This window comes from Typopeltis vanoorti, unplaced genomic scaffold (assembly GCF_054136105.1).
Source record: "Typopeltis vanoorti isolate ZY-2024b unplaced genomic scaffold, IOZ_Tvanoo_1.0 HiC_scaffold_1641, whole genome shotgun sequence".
Taxonomy (NCBI): Eukaryota; Metazoa; Arthropoda; class Arachnida; order Uropygi; family Thelyphonidae; genus Typopeltis; species Typopeltis vanoorti.
This window is the reverse complement of record NW_028327990.1, coordinates 1-12,057: the sequence shown is the minus strand read 5'-3', so window position 1 is coordinate 12,057 and position 12,057 is coordinate 1. Positions and strand designations below refer to the sequence as shown.

Here is a 12,057-nt window from a genome sequence, read left to right as displayed (position 1 = left end):
AAGTTTCGAAACAGTAGTGCCATGATTACGTAAAAAGTAATAGGCCTATAGATTTAAATTTTAATATGAATAAGAAGAGTCAAGGGACTTTGTTTATTTTTGGTGTTAAGAAATCTCTTGTTGGAGGGGTTGGTGACACAACAGATCGATCTCACGGATTCATCCACCTCCATCCTACAAAGCGATCTCCAGGATGTACAAAAGGAGGAGGAGGAAAACTAATCCAATATCAGCACGCTGGTGAAAAGGTCTGCATTCACTCGTAAGTACTCATGATTATGTTCTAAATTTTTGGTGACCAGAATGGGATATGTCAATGAAGATCAGCACAAATTAACGATCATTAATTAATTATTATTTTTCGCATTACAAAAGAACCAATGTGTTGCGTCAATATTTCAGAATTCTGTGAAGTGTTCCGTTTTTTCATTATGGAAAATATATAAGAATAGCGATTCTGTACTTCCCCCACCTTTGCAACGAGTGGCCCGAGATTGTACTACGTACTTGAAATACTTGCATTAGCTCACGCCCAGAAATTCGCCGATACTTTATACGTTCCTATATTCGGAATGAAACTCTCTCAGTTTCTCATTCGGTTTTAAAACAATGTGGGATTTAATATCCCCTTAATTCGAAAAACAGTTAAGTCAAACTTTTGTAATCCAAAAGTGTCTAACTCTAAAAGCCTCCCTCCCCACCCGCTTGGATTTGTTTATATTTAAACCATCTCAGGAGCATTCTCTTTGTAATACATCATTACTAAGATCCGATTCTATTTCTGGTCTGTGAATGCCTTGCTAAGCACAGGGTGGCTCACAAGTCAAGAAAGGGTTTTAAGTAATAAACGATTTTTTTTTTTTTTATTAGTTTTGAAAAACAAGTTATTTTCAATCCTACATGACTTTAGTTGGTTTCCTGGTATCTATTACGTAGCCCATTATTCTTTAAGTGTCTTGTTCCCGTTATGGCATCTTCAGTGCTTGTTTAAGAGGGTTAGCAAATTTAAAGTCATTATGAAGAAGTTTTCTGTCATTTCTATCTCATGCGGATTCACTGTTTGTTCATTTATATTTGTACACAGCAATATGTATATATCAATATTCCATAATCCCGATGTCATCCTCCTGTCCCTTTTGCATCGTTTCTGCAGCTTCTTCATTTCTTCCAATCCCAGGAGATTAAATCTGCACACAGTCTTATCAAGGCCTTTTGAAGAGTCCAAAGGACTTCCTTATCCTTACAAGGCAATGTTCCTTTCTACATCACGATTATCCTCTGTGGTTGTATTTGCAGTTTTTTTTTCAGATATTCGCTGATACCGTTCCTTTCGGTTATTTATTTTTTTTTTTTTTTAACGAAAGTGTACATATTGTTGTCGAAACAGAAAGATCTCGACGTAGGGTTGATGCAGAATTTATTTTCAAGAAAATAAAAAAAAATAAAAATAAATAAAAAAGGGGGGGGATGAAATCAAAACGAACGTCACTGCTGGTCAGACTCACTATCTACCCGTATTTTTATTCAGCTACACTTAAACCCAGCGTCCCGCTCATACTTGGATTAACTGCTAAAGCATCCCCCCCCCCCACCCCCGCTAGTCCGATTCAATGGAAGTGACCAAAAATTTAGATGTCATGTTCCATATGAAGATATAATCATACTACAACTCTGAATAGCACGATGGTGAATACTCGTCGAACACCGTCAAACGGTTATCGAAACACAGATAATAATGAAGAACTTCAACCACAAACACGTAACTAGGGGAAATTTCTCTCTCTCTCTCTCTCTCTTCTTCTCTCTCTCTCTCTTTGATTTCACCAATCGTTTCCGCTGCACCCTTTTTTGTTATTAATAGCGACACACGAGAGGAAGTTTATAAAGCCTTCTTATTTTCACCTCCTGACACGATCGACATCTTTTTTTGTGATTCTTTTACATTTTTTAGTTAATTTTGAAAACATTCTACAAGTTTGTCGTCGTGTTCATTATGTTTCCATTCAAAACAGCGAATTTAATTAGATGGTTGCATGCTTTAATTTTTTTTAAAGTTAACCACAAATGATCCATAACGGACTTGGTTCCTCTTCATTTCTCGTCCATGAAAATCCACATTTCAAGTAATACATGTCGTATTTTGTAAGTTTTCCCATCTTCTTCCTAGTCGGTTTCTGGGTGAGTGCAATCTAAGTTACATTAGTAGACTTCCCTACACTTTACATAACCACCTAACCTGCCATTATGGATAAAATTCTCATCCTCAAACGCTTCGTATCCATCATATTATAATTTCATTGTAATATCAATGGTATTATAATTATAACTTCGCACCCGCGATAACTGGGACGTCTTGGCCGCCAACGTAGTTCAATCATTATGGAGAATTTGCCATTGTGCAGACTACGTAAGCGTTGCGAGGTGGTTTTATTGCAATCAATTCCACCATCATACACCAGACGTCAGGTGAAAAACAGCAGTCCAATCTGCTCCAAATAAACATAAGTTCAGCAAGTGGCCACAAACGAAGTGCATGAATTAGCAAAATAACAACTAGCATGCCAAATTGCCTGAAAAGTAAGCAAAGACTGCCCGACATACAACTACTATGGACAAGTGAAAATTTAACACATACATTATGGAGGAACAATAATAAATAAAGTTAGCTGAAACAGCACCTCTTTCCTGCCATGCCTTCAAAATAATCATCAAGTCTGTAAATACTTTAACAAAACTCTTCATTAGAAAAAAAAAAAAAAAAAAATACAAGAACCCAACAACGAAATTTGTGGCTTTCCTTTCCAACCAAGTATGGAATATTTTCCAAAGGATCAGAAAAGAGAGAGAGAGCTGCAATACTCTTGGTCAATCAACCCTGAAGTCGAGGATATATATTAATTACACAGGACAGCAACCAGGACAAAATCACGTACAAAGGAATTAACCTCCAACCGACCAGGACGTCTATTTTTATATACGGCCAGCAAGACCTGCATAAATTTGACCACCTGTTCAAATAAGCTATATATATAAGAAGTGCAATTGACCATCCTGTCCATTAGAAAGTGCGATAATCCCTTCACAGGATTACCTCGTATATGTATGAGCTTTCAGTCACTTATCGCAAGCAATGCAGTTGCTTTGCCGTTTTCTGGGTGAGTGCAATCTAAGTTACATTATTAGACTTCCCTACACTTTACATTTAATTTCGCTGCTACTTTTATGAATTCCCCAACCCCCCCCCCGGCGCAACTGCATATTTTGCTTCCCCTACTTTATTTATTTATTTATTTATTTTTTTTTTGTCATGAAATATTTATTAAAAGCATTGCTGTTAAGAGCTACGCTTTCACATGTCTGATCATGAATTCTTAATAGTACCATTGGTTAACGAAATGTTCATCAACTATTTTAATTCGACAGTGGTAATTATTATTAATAAATACTTTACTTCACTTGAAAAATCGATTTTATTGCTACGAAATTCATTAATATCACAACCTAAAAAATATAGTTTTCATAAATGGAGATGGCCACATGATGTGTAGCGTTTTCAGAGAGCTCCCGAAAGCTACGTATTATTTTTATTGAAAATTGGAATTTTAAATCTTAACGTAGGATTGTTTATTTGTGGTAGCTTGTTGTGTCTGTGTGATTTTGGTGTGAATTCCGCTTTTTTTAAAGATAAGTTTGGTAGAGTAGCACAGTGTTTCTCAAAGTGTGGTACGCGGCAATTTTCGGCTATGCATAATTAAATAAAGCAGTCGTCACATTTTTCCACAAACAGTGCAATTACAGACAACCAGGATAAAACGCCACGTCGCCGGTGGGGTGGAGCATATGGATTTGGCGCGATACCACCTCCGTCGTTAACGTGTGAAAACGAAGAAATATATAGTGAATGGGTTTCCGATATTATGGAATTCGGTTAAAGGGAATTATTAGCTTTTCGACTCCACAGCTGAAATGCTAATTTGTCTTGGGTTCGCGCGATCTCTTGTTAATGCCGCACCCATCATATGCAGTTCTTCGCTGCCCTACGCATCTCCAGTCCTGTAAATTACTGCTAACTTTGGCTTGTAATAATGGGAGAGATGACGCTGTTTGGGTAGATGCGCACAAAGAAACTGTTCTCGATCGATGCGAAAAGTAGTGATATATAGCGACTTCTTGGTAAGTCGCACCCTTTTCAGTTTTAATTGTTGTTGTGGTTTTTCCTGAAAACTTTAGTTTCCAAAAATTCCCGCACACCCACGATTTTTTAGCTTTAATTTTGGGGGAACAAAATGTTAAGTTAGTTTCGAGTAAATACAGTATTGTTTATTTTTTCTTTTATTATTTTTTTAAACTTGCAAATGCCTACGTATGGTTCGTTGGTTAAACGTTTCATTTACAAATAAAACCCCCAAAAGAGAGCAATATAGCAAACACAAGTAGGCGCGTAAGCAACACTGGATCAAATGGAACTGATAACAGTGTGTTGCCTGTGATCTCTAGAGAAACAACTAGGAAGAGGACGAAAACTCTTGGTAAGTATGATTGTGGATTTTCATTTCATGGACGGCAATTGAAGAGGAACGTTTTCCCAATTTTCTTCTTTTAAAAACAGTTCATATTTTGTGTTTACCTCAACATATAAATTCAAACAAAATAGATATTTATTTTTACATTGATTAATTGTTTAGGGGGTACTTGGTGTTAAGGAAAAATTTTTGAGAAGGGGTACGCGGATATCTGAACTTTCAGAAACACTGTTCTCGAGGGATGGGAAAGCAAGTTCAGCCCTGGTGAACGCGCATACTTGGCCGGTTAACAGGAAGCGACAGAGCGGATCAGCTGGTTACAGAAGCGGCTAGGAACCGGTTACGAAAAGTAGTCCAAATCTACTCGGAGGCGTAAACAAGAAGATTTCACCGCACTTACTTCTACAACGGGACGTGGAAAACTAAGACACTAATTACACAGATTCCGTATCCTGGAATCATCATGTATGTATGTATTAGTTGTCCACACCTTGAACAGACTGTACTATATCAATGTCAGCTACTCGACTCCAACCGTCAACTAATGCACTGGAGACAAGTGGCCAGTGCCAAAACAGACGTAATTGGGACACAAAGGAAAATCTCGCATCCTGGGTTCCTTTCACAACTATTTTTGGATTAATTATTCTCCCCAAAGGGAGTGAGCTGACCCTAGAGGCAGTGCTAGACCAGGGCAACTCGTGGCAAAGGTGGAGCAAGCTCCAAGCACTTCGCCGGCTTCCAAAAATCAGTTTAATATCTTGGGCCCGAATCGGACCCGTATCAGATATTAAGCTGATAAGAACAGATCAGCCGAGTACCGATCACTTTAAATAGTAAACACGGTGTTACCCGTCATCATTTCTGTTCGCGGGCTTAAGAGCCCGACTCTGCAAGGGTAAACTTTAACTTAGAAAAATTTTCCTGACCTGCATATGGAGGGAAGGAGTCCTTCCCTCTGGGTTGCAGTAAACCAGCTATATTCCTAACATAATTTTCTAGTAGAAGTTGCCTCGGTAAAATACGTCATAGGCTTTAATGAACTTTAGCGTTATAAGGAGTTGACTATTACTGGATCGTGACCGAAAAAGGCCACACTCTATATTACAGGGTGTTTCTTCCTAATACTGTTGAGGTTGTGAGAGCAGAAGTTTTTCCACAAGTCCTCGCTCGTCTAAGCTGGCAATTGTGGTTATTGCCTTGTGGATCTCTACTCTTCCTGCCTCCGTGAGTTCTGGGATTGATTTTAGTTTATTCTTAGTTATCTTTTTAACGTCTGGGAAGGAAATTTCTCCCCATCTTATCCCGAAGGTAGCATAGTCCGTGGTGACGATGGTAGGCGGACCTTGAATGTCTACGACGTTTTGAATATTATCTGGGCAGTTGACTTTAAGAGGGAAGACCATAGGGTCATGTACGTCTTCCTCTTCGGAGGTCGTCTCATCGTCCTGCCTGGTCTTCTTTCCTTCGTTTTGTTTTATGCTTCCTGGGCGTTTTTTTATCCCTTGCGCGACGATCTTACTCCATGATGGTGCATTAGAGGAGCTGTCCTTAAAGTCATCACCGGAGGAGTTTTCATCTTCTGAGCCCCAGTTGAGGCCCGAAAAGCTTCCTGAAGTTTCAGTTGGCGGCACTGAGTTTGTGGCCTTACTAGGTCCTGCGATGGGAGCAGGTAACTCTGCAACCTCCATGTTATTATGGGAAGGTGGCGGTACTTCTGATGACTTTTGCGTACTGTCTATGGAAAGGGTCGGACCTTCAATAGGCTCTGTGATTACAGGAGGTGATGTAGTTACTTCCTTTTCTGTAACCGGATCTTTACTTGGGAGGGGAGGGAAAGCTTCCGGTGCTGAAGAGACATTTCCCTTCGTGCACTGGAACCTTCTGTGATCCTCCTGACATAGGCTACAAGGTGCCGTACAGTTGGGCTGGGAATGGCCGATGACGCCGCAATTCCCACACTTGTTCTTCGGGCAATCGCGAGCCGTGTGCCCGGCAAGGCGGCATCGGCTACAAAGACGCGTTAAGCCCGGATAGCTGGTCATAACGCTATACCCATCTATATTGACAAAGTTGGGGATACTTTTTGTCATCTGTATCTTAACGTACACCTTATCCCCCTGCTCAATAGTGGGGTAGTTGTCAACGTGAGGTCTGCAGATCTCTTCCACAGTCCCGTATTGTGCGAATTTACTTTTGAGGCTAGCATCCGTAACTTCCGCAGGAAGTTTCTTAAGATATACAAACTTTAGGGATTGGTTTTTTAAAGGAACTGGATGGTGACGTTCCCCGTCAATCATAATGCCTTCCGCTATTAATTTATCCTTACTTAAATGAAGTTTGAGGGTTACTTCATATAGGCCACGCTGGTAATCCCAGCAGTTGATATTTTTTAGGTGGCCGAGATCCACTACTTTAATTATGGCGTCTGCCAAGTCAACTGGGTCACATGGTTTCTGGAGAGTGAACCGAACGGTCAAGTCTCTCGTTAAGCGTCCTGACGTCATTGCAAGGAGGAGGGAGGGCCTAACCCTAATCCCACCGCCAAGTGTATTATTTTTGCCCCGGTCTGGGGTTAGCTAGTGCCGCCGCTCTCAGCTTACCGTTCCGTGACCTTACGGCCGCGTACCGAACGCAAGCGTCAGACGATGGTTCACTCTGATTGGCTCTGTAGATAGGAGCGTTCTTTTTACTGGTCGCTTTGCTCTCAGCCAAAAGGACGAGAAGCGATACCAAGCAATAAAATTTTTTTACTTTTTAATAGCATTCATTTATGTTCCTTTGCGGTGCTTTTTTTTTTTTAATATTAGAAAGAATTTGGGAATTTCAAAATTTGATGAATAAATTATGAAAATATCATCTTCAGTTGCAGTGCATATTTAAACACAAACGTAACGTTCTAGTTGAATTGTTCGAAAATATTAAAACCGGTGCTGAAAGTCTCATTTTTCCAGTCTTCTGAGACGTGCTTATTCGGAACAATGCCATTGGTTCAGCAGATAGACCACGGGTGGGGTGGGGGGGGGTCGATCATGTGCGGCTCTTTGATCATCTAAGTGCTCTTCTGATTTTCAGCTTACATGAACAAGGTCAACATTGTCGGTTTCGTTTGTGTGCACGTCGCGATAGCCTAGACGTAAGGCGCGAAAGTTATGGCGATTATAAAATTAACAAACTAATACCGAAGTCATCTCCCCTTATCCGCGGCCACCACCTGAGCGAAAATAAACAATTTGTAATTACCTTGGCAATTATTTCAAAGCCGATTGTTTGTACAAAGTATGAAAGTTTCCTAACACGACATGAGAACACAATCCTCAGCATTCCCGAATTGCCTTCATTATTGCAGTAGCATCCGCTTATTGGGATCGCGGATAATATTAGCGAGCGGACGGCTATTATTGTCAAATTCAGTCGGTGCCGAAACTCACCATTCAAATTGAATTCAAAATAATTCGCCTATTATTTTCACAAGTTCCGGTTATTGTTACGGAAATCCTCGAATGTTTGGCCTTTGCCTTTTCAGTCTCTGAATTCTGAGAAATAAATGTTGATCACGAGAAAATTTTTAGAAATCTCATTATTTTGTTAATCTTGCTTTAACGTTATGCTTCCGTGCAAATGCAGGTGGGTAATCTTAATCCTCTTTTCATATTAATCTTTCATGCAAATGCAGGTTCAACTTGACTTAAAGTGCTCGCCAAAACAAGCCTTATGGCACAAGCAAGTCATATATATATATATATATATATATAAATAAAAAACCGTAAAGATTTCTCTTTTCAAGAAAAGCACACAATTTTGGACTGCTATGTAGGATAAGTCGGCCCAAACGAGTCAGCATAGTGCGTTGTTCATTTCGAAATTTCACAAGATGTTTAAAAATTAAAAAAAAAAAAAAAAAAAAAAAAAACAACGGGCAAAGAAAATTTCGCTTGAAACTGATGCATGATTTTTAAGGTGGAAAATGCGAAAACTTATTGTGTGCAAGCATATTGATAGTGAAGAAAAAAAAGTGGTGATTTTTTGTGTTATCAGTCGATGTGTCGATTAAGACCGACCGTCCACAAATTATGGCTGATTATTCTTCCGAGGATCGAGAGCTAAGTGCGATGCCCACGAGTGAATGAATGGCAATCCTAAAATACAATAATGCTAGTTACGCCTTTTGCAAAAATTATGTTTGTTTGTTCTTTTTTAAGTATAAAAAATAACCTACCAATTGTGAACATGAAAAACTGGACTGTGTCGGCAAATTTCGGTTGGCATACTTTATTTCCAAACAAGTAAATGTCTTAAGGGAAAGATAATTTCATGGCGGATGTGATCCCGCCACCCCTACGCTTTTTGGAGGGACGAAGTGGCCATATATATATATATATATTCACGAAGCTCGTCATCTATGTATTCGTTAAGTTTCATTGCAAATATAAATCCAAAGGTAAAAGTAGAAATAAAAACTACAAGAAATATGCATACCTTAGAACTATATTGAGAATACGATGTCATTAATCTTTGTTGTTATTTGAAAATAAAAAAAAAAAAAAAAAGGGTCATCATGATGACGCTTCCAGAACGCCACTGAAAATAAGACATATACGTAGATTTACAGACGACATCGCACTTCTCGCTACTTTGGTACTGGATGGGACTTAATATTGCATAACGGCCAATTGTCCGAGAACACGTATGGACGCTAGTTAAGTATTCATAGCCTTATTGTTGACTGTTATAGCTCCAGTTTCAGATATTCGTTAATTTTTTTTTTTTTTTCATTATTTTCAAAATAGTTTTTTTTTTTTTTTTTTTATTCTCAGTACGTTTTTGTAAACAATCTTCGTGTGGAAGGGGGGGGGGGGGAGACATTTTCTGAGGCAACAGGTGGTGGCGAAAGAAGCGTTATGTAAAATAACGATTATGGTGAACAAAGATTTCTGGAGCGTCGATTGTTGACTCTGAGGGCAGATTAAGTAACAGTACGAGCAGAGTTTGTCAGAGGGGGCGAAACAATGGGGGAGAATATAATAATAATAAAAAAATACATAAATTATCGGTAGTTTTTTTACGATAGTTGTAGATTTAGAACAGTGCATGAAATAAGCGCTATGTATTTTTATTTTAGCATCAGTTTTAATACAATCAGCGAAAAGTGAAAAGCTGTATTGCTTACACCCATGTCTATGGTTTGAGCTTTCGACATCCAAAAAAAAAAAAAAAAAAAAAAGCCAGAACCACGCAATTTTTTTTTTTTTTTTTGGTTTGTTTGTTTGTAAACCTCATGCATTGAGGATCGAGTGTTAGGAGAGACTTAATTACTGAAAAGATCGGACATTTTTCATAAAAAATAACACATAATTACATGCAATATTCTGCGATTCCTTGCAAGAAAAAGTCTTAAAATTGTGTTAACAAAGATGGCATGCATCATCACCACATATAAAGTCAACAGCTTAACGACTCTTAGTTCAAGGTGGAAGAAAGTTACCGCTTGTAGACGGGGAGAAGGGTAATCTTGTCGTATCTTTTATCATTACTACGGATGAGTTTCTTCCTGGAGAAAGTGCCAGTCCCTTTTTTTTCACCATGAACTTTATTTTTACTTAGTTGTGTGGCTGCAAGGTGAAAGAGGGGTTATTAAGATAGTCTGACACCCCCACCCCCACCCACCCACTCTCACTGCTGCATCCCCTGACGGCTTGTTTTTCGTCATTTCGGAATCTCATATAACGTTTTTTTTTTTTTTTTTATTATTACTATTATTATTATTATTATTAATCTACGGTTGTTTTTGTTCATTTTGCGGGAGACGAAAAACCTAAAGTTTTCCGGAGAAAAGACAAAGAAAGTCCTCGACATTAAAGTGCCCGCAATAGGGAAAAAAGCGCTCAAAACTGCACAGAAATTACTTTTATTATTAAGGTCGATGCGCGCGCAAGACACTCAAAAAATTTCTGATCATCAGCTGCAAATATATAATTGATTCACTTATATTTTCTCGTTAATAATCAGGTTGCTTTCAGCCAACTGAAACATCTATAACATTATATATATTCTGTACGATTTTGTAAAGATAAATAAAAATCTATATCTGCAAGCGAACACAAGCTATACAAAGAACTGGAAAGAATCGCGTAGATAGAATGAACGAGGACAACAGATGGCCAAATATTGCCTGGAAATCAAAACCATAGGGACACCGATCTAGAGGAGTTGGCCAGAAGACTTTATAAAACCCTTGAAAACGTTACCGCCAGCCAAACAATTCACTAACACCCAAAGCCAAGAAGATGTGGAAGCGAACACAGCGAACAGTTCGGGTGCTTGAGCGTGTACCACCTTTTCCGAAACCAGTTTTTTAATGCCACATCTCGAGGAAACTCGCGACAAAGGGGATTAAATAACTCATGAAGTAAATCAAAGTTTACCAAACGTTGTTCCGCGAGAAGTTCTCGTGGAATTTGTCATTTTAGTTTTCTAAGCGGGTTTCATATTTTTATAGTGGAAATATTCTGAGCAGAATAATAATATTCGTAAAAATGTCGAAAAGCTCAGACCCAGAACGCCTATTAACATCTGTGTAGCACATGCCAGTGACCAAGCGGCATATTTTTATTTAAACAAGGTAAAGTATTCATCAATTATCGTCAATTTTCACACATCCAAACCTTTCAACATTCGGGAACGGGAATACCGCTGTTTATGACCGATCATAAAAATTGCCTGCAAGCCCATTACAACAATGGTGGCGATATCCTCTGTACTGAAAACTGAAAGAAATGACATCGGTTTTGCTAATGTTAGTTAGTTAGTGACCGATCAGCAAGCAAGCCAGTATAAATAAAGAAAAATTTTCGATCAAAACTAAAGATGAAGGTAGTCTCAAATTTAGTAAGAATGCTGAATATTTTCTTCGCAAGTTCGTTTTGTAAGGTGAAAGTTTTGAAACAGTAGTGCCATGATTACGTAAAAAGTAATAGGCCTATAGATTTAAATTTTAATATGAATAAGAAGAGTCAAGGGACTTTGTTTATTTTTGGTGTTAAGAAATCTCTTGTTGGAGGGGTTGGTGACACAACAGATCGATCTCACGGATTCATCCACCTCCATCCTACAAAGCGATCTCCAGGATGTACAAAAGGAGGAGGAAAAACTAATCCAATATCAGCACGCTGGTGAAAAGGTCTGCATTCACTCGTAAGTACTCATGATTATGTTCTAAATTTTTGGTGACCAGAATGGGATATGTCAATGAAGATCAGCACAAATTAACGATCATTAATTAATTATTATTTTTCGCATTACAAAAGAACCAATGTGTTGCGTCAATATTTCAGAATTCTGTGAAGTGTTCCGTTTTTTCATTATGGAAAATATATAAGAATAGCGATTCTGTACTTCCCCCACCTTTGCAACGAGTGGCCCGAGATTGTACTACGTACTTGAAATACTTGCATTAGCTCACGCCCAGAAATTCGCCGATACTTTATACGTTCCTATATTCGGAATGAAACTCTCTCAGTTTCTCATTCGGTTT

At 38.6% G+C, this 12,057-nt stretch overlaps 1 pseudogene; it reads right to left on the bottom strand.

Moving 5' to 3' along the window:
- Positions 1-5,179: 5,179 nt before the first annotated feature.
- Positions 5,180-5,348, bottom strand: LOC150092212 (U2 spliceosomal RNA; annotated as a pseudogene).
- Between the last annotated feature and the right edge of the window lie 6,709 nt (positions 5,349-12,057).